Here is a 10,197-nt window from a genome sequence, read left to right on the forward strand (position 1 = left end):
GAAAGAAGTAAGCACTGCGCTGACAACCATTTTGCCTAGTGAATGAAATAAAATGATAGATTTATGGCCAACTGATTTTTTTCTGTCTTTTTTTATAGGTAAGCAACCTTTAGACATTTCTATGAAATACACAATGCATATTTTAAATATTAATAACTTCCTTAATTAAAAACATTCATTAAAATATAAAACAGAAACAAATACTATAAAATATTTCTAATATCTTATTTTAGTACAAATCAAAATGATTAAATACAAATGTTCTTTAAAACTCCTAGAAGAAAGCATAGGCAGTAAGTTCCTTGACATTGGTCTTGGTGATGATTTCTTGGATCTGATTCCAAAAGCAAAGGCAACAAAGACAAAAATTAACAAGTGAGACTACATCTAACTAAAAAGCTTCTGCACAGCAAAGAAAATCATCAACAAAATGAAAAGGCAACTTACTGAAAAGGAGAAAATATTTGCAAATCATATATCTGATAAGGGGTTAATATCCAAAATATATGTAAAAAAACTCATAAAACTCAATAGCAAACAAACAATCCAGTTAAAAAACGGGCAGAGGATCTGAATAGACATTTTCCCAAAGAAGACATACAGATGGCCAATAGGTACATGAAAAGATGCTTAACATCACTAATCATCAGGGAAATACAAATCAAAATCACAATGATATAGGGGCCAGCCCGGTAGTGTAGTGGTTAAGTTCAAGCACTCCATTTCAGTGGCCCGGGTTTTGCCGGTTCGAATCCCAGGTGCGGACCAATGCACTGCTCATCAAGACATGCTGTGGCGGCATCCCACATACAAAATAGAGGAAGATGGGCACAGATGTTAGCTCAGAGCCAATCTTCCTCAGCAAAAAGAAGACTGACAACAGATGTTAGCTCAGGGCCAATCTTCCTCACTAAAAAATAAAAAAAAATTCTTTTAAAAATCACAATGAGGTATCACCTCACACCTGTTAGATTGGCCAATATGAAAAAAACAAGAAATAACAAGTGCTGGTCTGGATGTAAAGAAAAGAGAACCCTTGTGCACTGTTAGTGGGAATATAAATTGTTGCAGCCATTATGGAAAACAGTATGGAGGTTCCTCAACAAATTAAAAACAGAACTATCAAGTAATCCAACGATTCTACTTCTGGGTATTTATCTGAAGAAAACAAAAACACTAATTTGAAAAGACATATGTGCCCCCATGTTCACTGCAGCATTATTTACAATAACCAAAATTTGATTTACAATAACAAACAACCTAAGTGTCCATAGATGGATGAATGGATAAAGAAGATGTGGTATATATATATACAATGGAATACCATTCACCCATAAAAAAGAATAAAATCTTCCCATTTTTAACCATATGGATGGACCTTGAGGGCATTATGCTAAGTGAAATAAGTCAGATAGAGAAAGACAAATACTATATGATCTCACTTATATGTGGAATCTAAAACAACAAAAATATTTTTTTTTAAAGCCAAGCTAATAGATACAGAGAAAAAATTGGTGGTTGCCAGAGGTGGTGGGGTGGATGGTGGTTGAAATGGGCAAAGGGAGTCAAAAAGTGTAAACTTTCAGTTATAAAATATACAAGTCACAGAAACATAATGTATAGCATGGTGACTATAGCTAATAATACTGTATTGCATATTTGAAAGTTGCTAAGAGGGTAGATCTTAAAAGTCCTCATCACAAGAAAAAATATTTTTTTGTAACTATGTATGGTGATGGATATTAATTAGACTTAAATGTGGTGATCATTTCACAATATATACAAATATCGAATCACTATGTCTTAGACTTAAAACTAATATAATGTTATATGTCAATTATATCTCAATAAAAAAATTAAAAAGCAAATGTTCTTTGTATTAAATTTTTAATTGAATATTGTCTATTTGATAGAATTAACTCTTTTTCTTTCTTGCTTTGAAGATTAGTGGTATTAATAATTATATGGGCTCACAAAATTGGATGATGAGTAAAGGCCTAAAAATCAACTGCTAATGATTAGAAAGGGAGATAAATAGGAAAATTGTTCCCCACAATTATAACAAAAACAATTTTATTATAAGCAAGCCTCCTAGCCTGTTATAGTGAAATTAAAGCATTACAGTAGTGGAAATGCTTGTAATATGATGAATTTTCTTCTTTAATGGTGGAAAAACAACTGTTTAATAGCTATTGTTATAGCAACTGATGGTTTTTCTATTGAACAAAAGAATGTATAATTGGGAGTTATTTAACAATACTCTTTTGAAAGAGAGAGTAAATTTTTAGAAGATGCCTGTGTAATTTAAAGATCTGAGTGTTAAAGATGGCTCAAATCACCCTTAATTCTTGGTTTGTTAAATTTTATGACCATTACATTTAAAAGAATATCCTAGATGTTAATTTGCATATGTTACTTTTATATTATATTTGGTTTCTTAACTTAAATGCTAAAAATATTTCAATTTTCATATCATTATCCAGAGAATTCAAGTGGAGATTTTCTCTTGAAGTTCAAATTTCACTAGAATTTGAGATAACACCAGAATTTCCCTATTGGGGTGGGGGAAAATCCTCTTTCTATCCTTCTTGTGTTCTTATGGCTGGACTAATAATAAAATTGACGCAAGACCAGATTAACAAGAGAAAAATGCAGATTAATACGTTAGTATTAGAGATCGTAGAGAAATGATGCTTGGAGAGTGAACAAAGCAGGCAGTATATATAGCTTTTATACAAAGAAATAATAAATTTGTGAGGAATGACAAGACAAAGAAACTTAGATTTGAGGTACGTAATTAGTGAGGAATCTAAGCAGAGTTTAGGCTTGAGGTAGTAAGTTAGCAAGTTTTGTTTATCCAGGCTTCTTGGCCCTGAATTCCCTACCTCTGGTGATAAGAATGCAGGGAGGGCACCTTTCACATGGGAGATTTATTTCCTGCTTTCACGGGGAACAGAGACAGGAGGATCAGAATCCCCTTTTTGCTTCTCAAGTAACTTCAATTCAAAATAATCAGTAAGCTATTGCAGAATATTTTGGGGTGGCCTGCCCTGGGCCCCAACATCCCTAACCAGACCCTTTCCATCTGGAGCTTCAATATAACCAGATTTTTTTGGAATCTAAGAGAATGGTAAAAAATGGGGCAATGTCAGTGATGAGATTATGATAAGTTGTAAAGACTTAATCAGGAGAAAAATAAATCACAAGGAAATCTGAGGAATTTTATGATAAATGATTCTAGGATTAGAAGCAGAACAGTGGAAAACACAGAGGAGAGACATGACAAATCACTAGGCTCTTTGGCTCTCTATCTCACAAATTCTCCAATTTATTCCTATTTGCTCTACTATCCCAGGCTCTGGGAATAATAAGGCTGACAATCTGACAAAGATAATGTAAAAACAAAACAAAACTCTGGAACCAAAGCTCATAGTTAGAATTGCTGCTGATCCTGCTACGACTTTGTAGTCCTTTGATGTACTTATTATCTTTTTCCTGAAACCCAACCACCATCTAATTCTTGTTCCAGCAACTGGATCCCAGTCATTTTACTTCCATTTTTAAGCCTTGATCTTGATCTTCTGGCAAATACCCTTTCTGTGTTAGACTGGATTATTTACTTGTTCCCTGTAGTCCTTCTTTTGACTGGAATCCTATCCCCAAAATCCATTCCTGCAGCTGAATATACATTACTTAATGTTAAGCGTCCCTGATACTGACCTGTTCATATCTTCAAATGTGGTCTACAACCAGATTTATTTGATGTTCTTTCAGGTTTCTGAAACATCTGCCTGGAGCTGGCCAGTGATCTTCTCTGATACTGACTGTAAGTCTATTTGGGCTTCCTCAAATTGCTTCTTCTAAGTCTTAGGTCTCTTTTCTGACCCATCTTACCATCGACCTACCCTCAAAAATGACAGCAGCAAAAAAACATATAACCTTACTATATGTTTACATTTATATTCATATTTCCTTAGTTCTCAGTCTTTCCTTTTTAACCCAAATAATAAATCTCTAATCTGCTTGCTTTTCAGGAATTCTAGTAATTAGAAGCCTCATACACACGTAGATCTGATTTAGATGATGAAATTTTGACTTTCAGCTCATTCTGTAATGGAATCAGAACTTTAGGGACCCTGGAAGGGGTGAATGTATTTTGTGTGAGGGAGGGACATGAATCATTTTTGTCTAGAGGGTAGACTGTGGTAGACAGTTTCTAAAATGTCTCTCAGTGATTTTCACGCCTTATTATTTACTCTGTTGTGTAATCCTCTCATCTTGAGTGTACACTGGAACATATGACTTGCTTGTAATGAATAGAATACAGCAGAAGTGATGGGATATCACTTCCAAGATTAGGTAACAAAAGACTGTTACTTTCATCTTGCTCTCTCTCTTTCTCTCTTTCTTTTTTTCTGTCTCTTCTCACTTGCTCACTCTGATGAGCAAGCTTCCATGTTATAAGCTTCCCTGTGGAGAGGCCCACATGGCAGGGAACTGAGGGTAGCTTCTCGCCAACAGCTGGTAAGGAACTGAGGCCTTCAGTCCAACAAGCTACAAGGTACTGAGTTCTTCAAACAGTCATGTGAGTGAGCTTGCAAGCAAATCTTTCCCATTTGAACCATGAGATGATTTCATATTTGGCCAACACCATGATTGCAGCCTTAGGTGTCCACGGACTAGCATCAGAAAAAAAGAAAGCTACTTTACCTGATAAAAAGGAGAAGAATTAGAAATTTCCAGGAAAATTTTAGTAAATAAGAGAAATGAATAAGCAAAAGTCAAGTAGTATTGACAGGAAGGAGACTGCTGGGGAGAAAGTACTCTGGAGAGAATAGACATAGCTAACAGGGATATTAAAGTTTTGTATTGTGGGATTCATGATACAAAATCTTTCTTGTGTCTCTATACTCTTCATTAATTCTACTGAATGATCAGGTTCCTTTTGATAAACTCCAAGAGGGACTCACATCTATACTTCGTTGGTGTGTGATGAAAACAATGTTCTAAAGTATTCAGGCACCTCCAGTAAAAAAAAAAAAAAAAAAAGGCAGATTAATCAAATGCACGTATTTTTGCTCCCTGCTGAAAACTCACTAAAATGCCATAAAGACATTTTTGAGATTATAAGCCTACAAAGGGAGAATAAAACAGAAACAAAGTTTGGGGAGTAAGAAAGCAGATGGGTGACTTGTAAATAATTTGCTGACCCATAAGACCTGAATCCTTAACTAGTAGTGGGAAAGTGAAAATCATTCTGGCTTCATAACACAGAAGCACGAAAGAATCAGGAATTAGCAGCATCAGTTACCTCTGAGAGTAGGGCTGAAGGAAAACATGGCTTGAGTAAGAAGCAGTTTGATCCCCACATCTCCTTCCCCACTCTAAGCAGTTAGAATACTGCTTTTCTCCTCCATGACAAAGACTGGAGGTTGATTTTCTGCAAAGTATCCTCATATTAAAAGTAGTGATAAGTAGCATGTACATCCTGAATACTGAGATTCCCAGCCTTCTTCTTCTTCCCAAATACTGGAAACTATGCTTTCATCTGCCAGGCAGGAGATTAAATGAGCTTTCCTGTCACTCCAAGAAGAAAGGCCACAGATACTGAAATCATGGATTCCCCAACAAAACATCCTAGCAAGATCACCATACAGTGAAGTTCACAATCAAGAAACCATGCTCATGTGCGCAGAGATTCTAATCAGCTTTTTATTCCCCCACTGTTATATATGGCCAGAATCAAGGATTTCTAGACATATGAAGATGGTTTCTAACATAAAACATAGAGACCAAAACAAAGAAATGGAGAAAAATAATAAACAACTTGTAGGGAACAATGGAAAGGAGGAAATAATTAAGAAAATTATTCAGGAAAATTTCCCAGAACTGAAACACTTGGGTCTTCAAATGGAAAAGGTATAGCACAATGGGTGAAAATAGTCCAAAGACTAAGACACACCATTTCAGACACAAGAATATCCCACATACTTCCAGATTAAAACAAAAAAAAATCGTAGTTCACATAAAAGAATCGAGGATTAGAAGTTTTCGAACTTCTCAAAAACAACAATGGAATTCTAGAAGACAACGGAGGAATACTTTCACTCTTCTAAAGGAATATTATTTCCCATCAACATTTCTATTTACAGCTAAACTATCAATTAAGTGTGAGGGTAGATTAAAGATATTTTCAGATAAGCAAGATCTTTAAGAGATCACTTCAAATGCAGTCTTTTCTAAGGGAGCAACTGAAGCATATTCTCAAAAGAAATGAAGAAAAAAAATTGAAAGATATATAATTTAGGAAACTGGAGATCCACCACAGGATGGAAGCAAAGGGGATTGTCATAGTGATTGCGAAGGGAGAGGCCAGTATGATATTGCAACCAAACCAAATAGGAGCACATCAGAAAACTGGGAGAGATTTATCTTAAAAGAAGAAACGGATAGAATGCCAGAAGTGCCTGAATATCTTGAGAACAGTTTTAGGACACTGAACGCAAGTTTGGGGTGAAAATAAATATACATATATAAATACATTAAATTCAAAAAACAAAATATTTACAAACTCCAGGAGAAATTAAAATTATGCAGAAATTAGCTTACTATACATTCAGCTATGAGAAGCCTCTATATAATAATAATAATAATGATATAGAGATTGAATATTAATCTAACAAAAATTAAGATATAAATATAATGGGAAGATGGAGATGTCAGAAGAGTGGTATATGTATTGGGGAATGGAGCAAGAAAAAAGCTAAATCCATGTCTTCCATAGAGTAAAGCCAATTTAGATAATACTTAAAACTAGAAAATTAACAATTAGCTATAAATGTATGTTATTTAGGTATAGGAAGGTAACAAAACAATCGGCTAAAAGAGTTAAAAGTGTAACTTCTAAAGAAAGAGAAGTGGAAGAAAGGGGAGGAAGGGGGTGTTGTACTTGGTAACAAATTTCATTAAATTATCTGTATATGCGTATATTTGATACAAACAAAACATAAAATGAAAGAAATTAAAAGGACTGCTGACAAACTAGGAAAGTTTTGATCTGGGAGTGACAAACTAGGAAAGTTTTGATCTGGGAGTGACTATATTTTCCCTACTCTCAAAGTATTTTATAATAGGTTTTCATAATATTATAGGATTGTAAATTCTTAAACCCCTCATACCTGTCACCCAAGATACTAAGGTCTCATTTTAACAAAAAATATTTTAGAGTGTATAATCAGGATTTCTTAATATAAACCTACACCATTCAGTGTGCCTGAGAAAATGCTAATGAGCATAAATTTTCCACTCCAGTACAGTGATAAAATCTTTACTCTCTTTACAACAAATTTAAGTCGTTATGGTTGTTGTTTACTAAAGAATGATTGCTTTATACCAGAGATTAGGGATAATTCTTCTGCTCTTTTGATTTAATCTTTAAAAATAAAAGGTTATGAAAGTGGGACTGGCCAGCTGGAGTTTAAGTGGGCAGGTTCAATAGGTCAATATTGAAATATATTTGCACCATGCCTAAGTTTCTATATTTGTGTAGATTATTTTAATGAACTCATATAATTTTCTTTCTGCTATAATCACATAATGGCAACATAGATTTATTGTCACATTTCTGTTAAAGGATTCTCAGCCAATAAGACTAGCATAGTATTTATATTTTTCTTCATCTTATATTATTTTCAGCACAAGGGGGATCATTTATCAAATTCATAAAAATAATAGGTTAACTTAGAATAGTAATGAAAGAAGAAAAAACGTAACAAAAATTCCCAAATCAAAATGTGGTTTGTTCTATTAAAGTTAGTAAGACAATACACAGTCAGATGAGTTCTATTTCCTGTTGAGAAAAGAGAAAATTCCAAATGTTATGAATGAATAACTCATAAATAGAATAACTAGCATCTGAAAAACAAGATAATTTTCTGTATATCTGAGTCATCATAGTAAAATTGATAGTTTTAATACTGTCAATATTTGAACCTATGAAACAATTTTAAAAAGCGTCCTGGAAACAGTTGGAGAGGAGAGCAGAGGGAAAGCAGTCTCTGTTGAGAAACTTAGAGAAATACATATTAGCTGGATTCATAATAATTTTGATCCTTTGAATCTAAAGGTCAGTAAAATGAGATCTTTTCTGTGAGGGGGAAAAAAGACTTGAAATTCTAACAGGCATTTTTTCAGACATGCAGAATAGGCTGAGTAGGTTAGATATTTCGTGTGATGTCTAGGACTGGGAACTAGAATTTACAATGTTGCAAATTCTATTATTTTAACGATTGGCACCAAAATTCCACCCAGGGAAGGAATTGCCTTTGTTTCACAAATACCTTTATATGTTTATTTAAGGAATAGTGAAACTTTGAGGACATGGATTGGCAGAAGCCAAGGCTATAAAGATAATAACTCAATTGCTGTGCACGTAAAATAAATCAGGATTAGTTGGTGAGTAGCAGAATGGGAGTGAGAAAAGTGGCGAGATAGTTTAAAACTTGGGCCTTTGAAGGCTTAAGTGGGCTAGTAAAAAGTTCCTGGTGTTGAAGTGAACAAAGAGTAGGGGATATGTTTTCATATCTCTATAATGTAAATCCCTTTCTCTTATCTCTCTCCATATTCTCAGTAAGTCTACTAAAACACAAATAAGTTCTGAGTTGGAGACCATCCTGAGAAAGTAAGTCCATCAAGAATTTGTAGCAATCTTGAGAAGGATTTCGGACTTCTTCAGTTTACAAATTAAAGGTTTGAAGATTTCTTAACTAAATCTCAAAGGAGAGCACAGCTGACATGTCAATTACAGTATTTTAAAGCTTTGAATAACAAGGCCAAAGCTAAAAGTATCGTGTAACTTAACTACGCAAACACTGTCTTACTTCCAACAGTGCCTTGTAATTATTTAAAAGGGAGAAACCATTTTCTAAACTAAGACGGAATTCAGATGTTCTGTTGGTAAAAAGACCATAGTCAAATGTAGTGTCTCCATCAATCATTCATTCAGCAAATACTTATTGAATGACTACTATGAGACAATCACTGTACTAAGCACTAGTACAAAGGAGTGAACAAACCAAGCCTGACAGTCTAGTATGATGGCATTAAAAAAACAATCACATGAAAATATTTATACTTACAAGTTTATGTAAGTCCCAAGAAAGTAAAGTAAGATGATACTAGAGAATATTAGGTGGCAGCAAAATTAGATTTGTTGTTGTAGAAGGCCTATCAGAGAAAATGACAAACTAAGATGAAGGATGAGCAAGATTAAGGTAAGCAAAGAGTGGAAGAGATTTCCATTTAAAAAAAATTCAGTTATGTAAGGAGAATTAGTTACAAATTTGACAAAAAGACCATTGTTCAATTCAACAATAATTATAGTGGTTATTTTTGAACATAACATTGATATTATATGTATACATATATATTTATATGTTCCATTTGACTTTCAGTTACAGTACAAAAGAAATACAGAGTTCAAACTGTCACAGACTAGGGGACTTGAGAAACTCAGAGGTGGGTTTGGAAGCAATTAACTGTTTTTCCAAATTGTTTCTTTTCCTTTTCTATGTAAAGGAGATGTAACCACCAGCCATCCTGAAACTGACCAAGCCTCACCTCAAGAGCTACACCCATGACCTTTGCCTTATTTTTAATGCAAAGGTCTCTCCAGGAGGAGCTTAGGCCTCATTATGTGGAAGCATGTTCTCCAACTGAGACAGTGCAAGCAAATACCCACCTCTGCCTGTTGAATATTCCTTCCCCAACCAAATAAAATTTCCTGCTTCCGTTTGTTCAGGGACGCCATAACTTTGGAAATGATTCCTCATGGCCTCCTATTTGCTGCAAATACACTTTACTTGTGAGACAACTTCCACTGGTGTAGAGTCTTATTTAACTCACCAGAAGGTGAGCCCACTTGGTTTGGTATCAAAACCACAAGCTCAACATTATTCTTATTATTACTGAGCAGGGGAATTAAAAATGAAAGAATTTCCTCATAAGAATTCTAGCTAGGTGTTTCTCGGATCTGGGATGTGATAACCTTTTATTGGAAATTTATGTTTAAGTTCTACGTCTTGGGCATCTCCAAATTGTTAAGAGAAATGTCTTCCCCAACTACTTAATAAAGCTTTTTCTTGGTTTATTTTGTTTTTTTATTTTTAGATTAAAAAATACAGACCTCCATAGCTACTG

The 10,197-nt window shown here is 34.3% G+C and overlaps 1 long non-coding RNA gene across 1 annotated transcript in view; it reads left to right on the forward strand.

The window, feature by feature from the left end:
• The window catches only part of LOC147911864 (uncharacterized), a 55,599-nt gene extending 45,722 nt beyond the window's left edge, over positions 1–9,877 (forward strand). Inside the window, exons 2-3 of the long non-coding RNA XR_015550369.1 lie at positions 3,775–3,826; positions 9,577–9,877. This is a non-coding gene — a long non-coding RNA (uncharacterized LOC147911864). The remainder of the gene's footprint in view (positions 1–3,774; positions 3,827–9,576) is intronic.
• The last annotated feature ends 320 nt before the right edge of the window (positions 9,878–10,197 follow it).

This window comes from Ceratotherium simum, chromosome X, assembly GCF_057802395.1.
Source record: "Ceratotherium simum simum isolate JZ-2026a chromosome X, ASM5780239v1, whole genome shotgun sequence".
Lineage (NCBI taxonomy): Eukaryota > Metazoa > Chordata > Mammalia > Perissodactyla > Rhinocerotidae > Ceratotherium > Ceratotherium simum.